We start from the raw sequence: 9,499 nt of genomic DNA on the forward strand, positions 1-9,499 counted from the left end.
GCTGCCAACTTAAAAGGTGTCCCTCTTTGGTTGCCTGGGGGTGACATGTCCAGAGATGCATCCTGGGTTAGGGATCTTATTTCAGTCCCCAAGGCAAGGAAGGGCCACTCGGACCTGGATCTGGGTTATTTTGGAGTAACGTAGCCAGAGATGAGTGCAGGCCAGCGGGGTGGTCTTTCCAAAGCAGTGCTGTTGTCATTTAAGCAGCAGAGCCTACCCACTCATCCTTGTCTGGTGAGGGACACCCTCCTCCAGTAATTTTTTTTGGCCATTGCTACCCTGTGCTTTTCCAGTCACTGACTCCCAAGAGGCGTTTTTCCACTGCGTAAAAGCTGTACTCATTCCCAAAATCTCAGGTCAGCATTGTTATCGCCTCTCACACAGCCCAAGCAGGTGACATCTTAACCTCTCCCAGTAGCGCCAGCTCTTTCTCAATCTCCAGGTCCCTTTTTCTAAGCTGGTCATAACTTCCCAGCACACTTTCCGGGGTGCGGGTACCCAGCAAAGGAGCCAGCAAGTGCCCTTGCTCCCCTAGGACATCTAATTGTATCCCTATGTGATGCAGGGCTGGTACCCTGGGCGCCCTGCTCACAGCCCAGGGTTTCTCCCTGCAGCAAGTGCTGCACCTAAAGTCCCACAGTTCATCTGAGAAATAGATGGGAAGGGGCATTTTTCCTCCACCACAAACTGGGCTGAAAGGAGAAAGAAGGAAGGGTGGGGTTGGGAGAACAAAACCAAAACCCACACACCACATTTCAATGCTCATTGGGATAAAAGCAATCAGTTTTCTAGGGAACAGCAAAATTGGCCTCTGCTCCACAGCGTGTCCCCCCCAGGTCTGCTGGGGGTCCAGGGAAGGCAGGCACTCTCTAAACAGGTATTCAGGCACCATGGCAACCATAATTTTGTTAATCAGGGCTAGCACAGACTTGAAATGCTTTTTCACCTGGCAGAAGCACTGGGATTTTGCAGGCTCCCATCAGGCCATGTTGCCCAGGGGTGCTGCTTTGGCTATGCCCGCTGCAGTGATGGAGGAGGATGAGGGCTGGCTGCAGCCAGGGCATCCCAATGAGAAGCCATACAGCCCCAGCACTGCATCCCCCATCCAGCACAAGGCTGGACAACATGTGCTTCTGTCAAGGCCAGGATGAATCACCCAAGAGCAAAAAAGCATAAGATACAGAAGATGCTGCTGATGCTGCAGATGTGTCTGTCAGCCAGGGCTTTGCTAGTAACATTCAATTTTCCTGCCTCTGCCTCACCACCTCTTTTAGCTCCTGTCTGACACTGCCCCATGGTTCCGTGTGGTGTCAGCAAAGCAGATACTGTCACCAGTGATGGAGATGGCATTTTGTACCTGGACAGGAGAGATGCAGCTGCAAGAAGGGGATGTGTATGTGTCTTGTAGACCCCAGCCCCACACTCAGGACACAGCTACCATGACATCTTTCTTTGCCTGTAAAATCGCATTTTGGAGAAAACGAGAAGCAGCCCACAGCAGGTCCCAGGGCCATAGCAGAGCACTCTGTGGGCCCAAGGGGGAGCGTACAAACCGTGATGGCACTACTTTGTTCTGGCTGAAATCTGCTCCATGGCAAAGGCTGCCCCTCTTGATGGGCAGCAGGGACTTAGCATCTGGTCAAACCAGCTCTGCCTTTGCTCAGCAACACGGACAAGCCAGGGGACACCCAAAGGAGCATTTCACCAGCTGAAAATATCCCAGCTACCCATGATGAGCTTGGGATTACCTCAGCCACAGCAAGAAACTGAACATGAGCCAGCAGTGTCCGCTTGCAGCCCAGAAAGCCAACCGTATCCTGGGCTGCATCAAAAGGGGCGTGACCAGCAGGTCGAAGGAGGTGATCCTGCCCCTCTACTCTGCTCTTGTGAGACCTCACCTGGAGTATTGTGTGCAGTTCTGGTGTCCTCAACATAAAAAGGACATGGAACTGCTGGAACAAGTCCAGAGGAGGGCCACGAGGATGATCAGGGGACTGGAGCACCTCCCGTATGAAGATAGGCTGAGGAAGTTGGGGCTGTTCAGCCTGGAGAAGAGAAGGCTGCGTGGAGACCTCACAGCAGCCTTCCAGTATCTGAAGGGGGCCTATAGGGATGCTGGGGACAGACTCTTCATTAGGGACTGTAGTACTAGGACAAGGGGTAATGGGTTAAAACTTAAACAGGGGAAGTTTATATTGGATGTGAGGAAGAAGTTCTTTCCTGTTAGGGTGATGAGACACTGGAATGGGTTGCCCAAGGAAGTTGTGAATGCTCCATTCCTGGCGGTGTTCAAGGCCAGGTTGGACAGAGCCTTGGGTGACATGGTCTAATGGAAGGTGTCCCTGGCCATGGCAGGGGGGTTGGAACTAGATGATCTTAAGGTCCTTTCCAACCCTAACTGTTCTATGATTCTATGATTCTAAGACCTTCTCTAAAAGAATGAAGTATGGACACAGGACATCTTCCCAAGCATCAAGGAGTCATTTTATGTGCTCTATTTCTTCCTTTCCAAGCCTCCTCCTTTGTGAATTATCAAGAAAAATATGACATAGCACAGGGACAGCCTCTCTCTCCCCTACCCTTGGTTCAGAGCCACTTTGCATTCACAGATTGATTTAAAGTGCTCCCTAGGACTCTGAGGATTGATTGCCAGAACTCTTATTACCTTTCCCACCCAGCCCATGGTAGGTATTCATTCCCTTCCTACACGCACCTCTCAGAACCCAATTCATAAGCCTCTAAATGGGACTGGAAAGAGGCTTTCAGCTGGAAGGAAAAACTGCTGCTCAAGTTCTACAAAACCTTGTCTGCAAAGAACACCAGGCAAGGAAACAACATCTCTGTGGTGGGATCCCATTTGTCATATAGTGACTCACTCTCTGAATCAAAATCGGATTTTCCAGCCATAAAAACCCCCAATCAGCTACAACATCCCAGTGAAACACAAGCATGGTAGCAAATTGAGATGTAGGCTAGAAAGCGGGAAACTCATAGCAGGGTCTGCAGCACTTGCCCTTAAGTCACTTGCAAATGAGCATCTCCCAAGTCCAGCACAGAGCAGGGACAGGGCCATAGGGGTGGCAGCTACAGGGGCTGCTGCAAGCACCTCATTCTTCATGCCATCACCACCAGAACCAACTTAACTGTCACAGTAACAGCACCATAATTCTCCTTATTGCTTCATACTTTTGCAGCATAGTGGTTGGCAACTGAGGAGGGTGGAAGTATCACACACTGGTTGCTGGCACCTTTACTTTCTCACTGGGAGAAGAAAAGGGCTGGGGATAAGAAGAGTGGCTTCTTCAGGGACAAGAGCAGGGAGCCCGCCCCACATCTGCAGCATCCTCTGTCAGGGCACAGGAAAAGTTGCATGGGGCAGGTGAGAGAGGGGAGAAGGCTTTGGAGAGGATCACACTGAGCAGGCCACTCAGTCACCTGAAATGTCCACAGCCACCCCAGACACAGCATTTCAACCAGCCAAGTACGGACCCTAGTGCTGATGGTGAAGTGGGGGGATCTCCTGGCAGAGGTAGGCTCAGAGTGCCCGGTGAGGCCCCAGCACCTCCTTACCCAGCTGCTAGCCAAGGGTGCTGCCAATCCTCCATACAGACTCAAGTGACCCCCATGCCACATTCAAAGCCCTTTTCACACAGCCACAGGGCTCAGCTGCCAGGCATGGGACAAGATGCTTTCCCCACACCTTCTCTATGCAAGAAGTACCATGCTCTGCTGCAGGTCCTGGGACAGATTTTTACACTAAGCCTTGCTTTCCAGGCACTGATAAACTTCAGAGTTGAACTTTTTCAGGTTTTTTCTTCATCCAAAAGATAAATTAAACTAAACCAAAACAAAACAGTGGGACCATGCACACACCTTCATTTTGTCCCAGCAGAAAGTGTGTGCTTCAGCTAGGTAGAATGAACGCTCAGAGCACACCATGAACTCTCAGGGATGCCAATGCAGCAACTTTAGCATGAATGAAAGTGGCTTGAGCCCCAGAAGGAAAAAAAAACCCACAACAAAACCAAAACCAAATGTGAGCAAACAGCCTGAAATACTCCTGCCTGCTGAGCAGAAGAGACCTAGTGAATTGGTGGAGCTGGCAGGGTGCATCTCTGAGCACAGGCACAATTTTGCAAGACAGCTGCCAGCAGTGCTGCCGTGCTACAGAGCAGGGGATGCTCAGGCTGCACCAAGGAGAGAGGCAGACCCAGCCCCTTGAGAAACTTGTAGCGTTTTGCTACAGCAAATTGGACCAGGATAAGAGGAGAGTTCTGGGGTGAGCTCCCAGCTCCTTGCATAGCCTGCCTGACTGCCCTTTGTTTGAGGGAGAAGGGGTCATTGCAGGGGCTGGGAAGACTGAAGACTCCAGACAATCTGATTTCTGCTCTGGGATGAAGTTTATCACACCAGCATATGCAAGAGGTAGAAATGCCATGGCTTGGGCTTTGCAGAAGGCTCATCTGCACTTCTCACAGCGGTTGGTATCACCTTGCCTCCTCCAGCAGTGAGCAGGGGTCACCAAGGTGGACAGGCAGGAGTTGCCTCTGTCAACAGCCCACAAGGGTGACAGCTTACTACATTTCAGGCCAGCTAATCAGCCCTCCAAGATGAAATTGCCTTTGGCTAATGCTTCTTTCCATGGCTTGCCCACCCATGTGCTGTGACACGTACAGTCATGAAGCCAGAGGTGAGGACACAGCCACTAACAGGTTAAGTAGACATGTGCAGGTTGGCACATCCAAGTGACACCCACCCTGAGGGACCACAGCAGGGCACCAAAGTCACCCTGCTATTAGTGGAGACCTGGGAGACACCCAGCGGATGGAGAAAGATTAGGGATGATAATTCCCTCTAAGTGGATAGAGATGAGAGACTCTCAGCCTGATTTTCACACTCAGAAGGAAACCAAAATGCATAATTAAACATCTAACCTGCAAGTACTGAGAATAACCTCAGACTTGTATCTCACAATCACAGCAGATCTAGCCCATCCAGTTCCCCTCTACAGCAGGACAGTGAGTAAAAGCCATCAGGCTGGCACAGTCTTATCACAGCAAAACTCCCACTGCTGTCCAATACAATATGCTCCCAAACTAGGCAACAGGCTCTGGGATGACTGACTGCACCTCCACACCTGCCCAAACCCCAGCACAGCCCCACTACCATCCCCTTGCAAAGGCTGAAGGAAACCCCTCCCACCCTACCAAGCCTTCCTACAGCCTCTCCCTAAGCCAACCGATCAGCTCCTTTATGGCCCTGGGAATCACCAGCAGCTGGGCCAGGCTAAGTTAACCCTCTATTCAGCAGCCACTAACCTTACACCACCCTCACCAGCAGCTCTAGAGGAGAGGGTTGAGGACAGCTGTGCATCCACACATTTCAGCTGCCCTGTCCCACTCCATCCCACCAGTCCACATCCCCATGCCTCAGTTTCCCCCTGTGTCCCCACCTGCCGCTGTGGTTCTGAGGAAATTCCTGCATTCTCCTCTTTTCCCTCCATGAGGTGTTTCCCAGACACGCAGGCGTATTTTCCTATTTTCCCATCCCGCCTGGCCCACCACAAGGCTTGGGGCACACACACCCTGCATCCCTCACCTCTGGGGCTTGTGGGATGTGTCTGGAGCACAAACTCAGTCCATGAAAGGGTTTCCCTCCTGCTGGCCCTGCAGCTCTTGAATGGGGCTTCCCAGCCAGGCTTGGTGGCCTCCCAGAAGCGTCTTGGCCTCTGGTTGCTTCCCATGCCCCAAAGTCCACAAAAGCTGGGCATTTCCAGCTGCCCCACTAGGAAGACAGGATTAATGCCAAATCTGGCTGGGATTTCCTCTCCCCAGCCACACCTGGCTGTTCTGGCAGCAATGCTGATTGGCATCCTGGTGCTACCTGCCTGGATTTGGGCTGCAGCCCATTTATGCATGATTTGCCCTGGCCCACAGCCTCTCCTTCTTGCCAACACCATGGCAGGCCCCTGCTCTCAGCTCCAGTCATTGATGTGCCCAGAATCTCCCTCATGCAGGTGAGGGGCTGGGGCTCCCAGACCTCCTGGCTGCTGCAGAAAGCACCGGTTTTCAGTGGAAACCAGGAATTTGGAGAGTATTTTGATGGACTAGACACATGTCCATAACATGGTACCTGATTTGCCCAGTACTGGTGTGAATTCCATCCCACATGGCTGCCACTAATGATGGGCTTTAAATAAACGAGCAAATGCTGGGCAAATGGGAGAGATTTTCCCCTGGCATCACGCAGCATCGCCTGCAATATTTTTTCTCCAGTTCTCCCTCCATACACTTCCCATCCCCATCTGGCAGGTTATTTCCATCCCGCTCCTTTTTCCCACCAATAATGTGTCTGACGCTACCCAAACCCGGGAAATGGCGAGGTGTGAATGGGAAAGAGCTTCTGGCGTGACTCCATGAGCTGCTGTTCCAAGAGCACTGGGAGCTTCGTTTCAAACCCTCCCTTTCTGGTACTTTACATCTGCATTTAGATTAATTACATGCACCCCAAAGTGATATGAGCAGCGTTTCTTCATCCCTGCTCTGGGTTTGGACTGCCCCAAGGAGTTTGGACTCTGGTTTGGGGCTGCCCCAAGGTGTGGGGAACATCCTCTTTGCTGCTGCAGTTGCTGTTTCCAGACACAACCACCCTTCAATTTATTGCACAGGCAGCTGGGCTGGAGGAAAGCACTGGCAGCGGGGTACAGCCCCCAGCCCAGGGGCTGAGAGCGCCTCAGCCGGCCCACAGAGGGACTGACACACGGGCTGTGCGGCAGCCGGAAGGGGGTTTCCTGGCAGGTTGGCTTTGCAAGCCACACGGAGGGGTGACAGTCCCGGTTTGATCTCCAAGGGCTGTGGCGTGGCCCGGCGACCCGACGCCGCAATGATGGGCGGCAGTGACCGCGATTCGTGGCCGTTTGGCTCCCTCTGGTGGGAACACGTGGGAGTTCTGTGTGTCCCGCAGCCACGGGCTATCACCAGCCACCAGCTGGCCACGACGGTGTGAGGTTCCCGGGCAGGGCAGGCACTTGCCTGCACCCTTGTTCCACTGCGGGCTGGGCTGGGGGAGTCGGGCTGTGACCGCTCGCTGCAGTCCCCAGGGACCGGGGTAGCGATGCCCACAGGTAGGCAGGGGTGCAGCCGGCAGTGAGGCACCCTGGGGACATGCTGGCACCCTGCCCCCCTAGGCAAAGGGGAGCCTGGAGCAGGTTTGGTCTTGTCCGTGGAGAGGTGTGGGGGGTTTTGCTGGAAAACAGGGAAGAAGGAACACGAAACGGGGGGATAAGGGGTGTAAAACCGGGGAGAGGTGATAGTTTGCATGAAGGGCACAGCCTCTGTCAGAGCTGAGGGGGCAGAGCAGTTCCTCCCAGCCCCATCATATCCTTCCATGTATGGCCACTTGTGCCATTTACTGCCCCCTTTCCTTTGCCCAGGGGACTTGGCGGGGGTATGGTCCTCACCAGATCAGTAGGACCTTGGCTCCTTAACACAGTCACAATTTGGGGGTGGCCAGCAGGTGGGGTACAACAGTGGGGGTAATGGGGTGGGGAGGGAGGGAGCGCTACTGAGTGTGAAAAAGAAAGTTTTGGTGGACATGGGGTGTTGGGAGAGGGACAGAAATTCTCCCTATACTCAGGACAGCCTGGGAAAGCAGCGCGGCCAGGCCCGGCCCCTGCAGCCGGGGAAGGCTGTGAAGCGCAGGGACGGGGACAAGGGATTTGTGCAAGCGCCGTGTGTCCACACGATGGCACCAGACCCGGAGAGGTGTCCCCAGTCAGGGTGGCATGGCAGGACCTTCTCATCCTCAGGGCTGTGTGACCCTGCGCCTAGAAGAGACTTTTTTTGGCAGTGCTGCACTCGTGGAGGGGGTTTAGGGTAAGGGCTGTGCAACAACTCCCTGACAGTAGCTCCTCTCAGCATCCCTCCAGCTTTGGATGCTCCTGCTTTTGTTCTGGGTGCAAAACAAGACAGAGGTGTCTAAAACCTGGTTCTTGTTTCTCTGCCTCATTCGCTGCTCTCACCTTCCGCCACCTCTCTGTACCAGCCCCACCTGGCTCAGGTGTGCACAGAGCCACTGTCCCTGGCACACACCTCCCTGCCCCAGGGCAGAACCTCCCACCTCCCCATCAAACAAACCCCAGCCCGCTCCCCCAGAAGGCAGGGAGGAAGTGGCAGGTGAGGTGGATGCAAGGGAGCAGGGGGCAGAGGGATGGATCCTGCCTGGTCATCGAACCACTGGCAGGACACGTTGGGGTGGTTCAGTGTGGACAAGGATTTGTTGCTCAGGGTCTGGCAGGTGAAGGCTTTGTCCACCCTGTCCCATCCCATAGCCTGTGTGAAAAGGGGCCACACTACCACAGAGGGCTTGACATCGTAATGACTGTGATAATGACATCCCTGTAAATCACCTGGGTTAAACCACATGCTGATTCCAGCTGATCCTGCACAGGCTCAGCACCAGCATTACTGGACCCCAAACCTCTCACTAGGCAACCAGGCTCTCATTCATCTCCAGGACAGCCCTGTGCTCGTGGCTGCAGACCAAGATCCCCTCTCCTCCATCTGCTGAAATCTTTCCAAGGGATAGCATAGCATCATAGAATGGTTTGGGTTGGAAGGGACCTTAAGGATCATCCAGTCCCATCTCCCCTGACACAGACAGGGACATCTTCCACTAGATCAGGTTGTTCAAAGCCCCATCCAGCCTGGCCTTGAACACTGCCAGGGATGAGGCAGCCACAACTTCTCTGGTTAACCTGTTCCAGTGTCTCACCACCATCATAATGAAGAACTTCTTCCTAACAGCTAATCCAGATCTACTCTCTTTCAGTTTAAAGCCATTCCCACTTTTCCTGTCACTACAGGCCCTTGTAAAAAGTCCCTCTCCAGATTTCTTGTGGGTCCCTTTAGGTACTGGAAGTTGCTCTAAGGTCTCCCAAGTGCCTTCTCTTCTCCAGCCTGTCTTTATAGGAAAGCTGTTCCAGCCCTCAGATCATCTTCCTGATCTCTTCTGGGCTTGCTCCAACAGCTCCACATCCTTCTTGTAGACCCCAGAGTTGAATGTTGTACTTCAGGTGGGGTCTTATGAGAGCGGAGTAGAGAAAGAGAATCACCTCGCTCAGCCTGCTGGTCACACTCCTTTTGGTGCAGCCCAGCATAAGGCTGGCTTTCCAGGCTGTGAGCGCATACTGTTGGCTCACGTTGAGCTTCTTGTCAACCAACACCCCAAATCTTTCCTGTCAGGGCTGGTCTCAATCCAGTCTCTGCCCAGCCTGTATTTCTGCTTGGGATTGCCCCAACCCAGGTGTAGGATCTTGCACTTGGCCTTGTTGAACTTCATGAGGTTCACATGGGACCACCTCTCTGTCCTGTCAAGGTCCTTCTCACTGGCATCCCTTCCCTCCAGTTTGTTTACCACACCACACAATTTGGTGTTGCCACCAAACTTACTGAGGGTGATTGATCCCACTCTCTATTTTGCCAGCAGAGATGTTGAACAG

This window comes from Lathamus discolor, chromosome 3 (genome assembly GCF_037157495.1).
Source record: "Lathamus discolor isolate bLatDis1 chromosome 3, bLatDis1.hap1, whole genome shotgun sequence".
Classification (NCBI taxonomy): domain Eukaryota; kingdom Metazoa; phylum Chordata; class Aves; order Psittaciformes; family Psittacidae; genus Lathamus; species Lathamus discolor.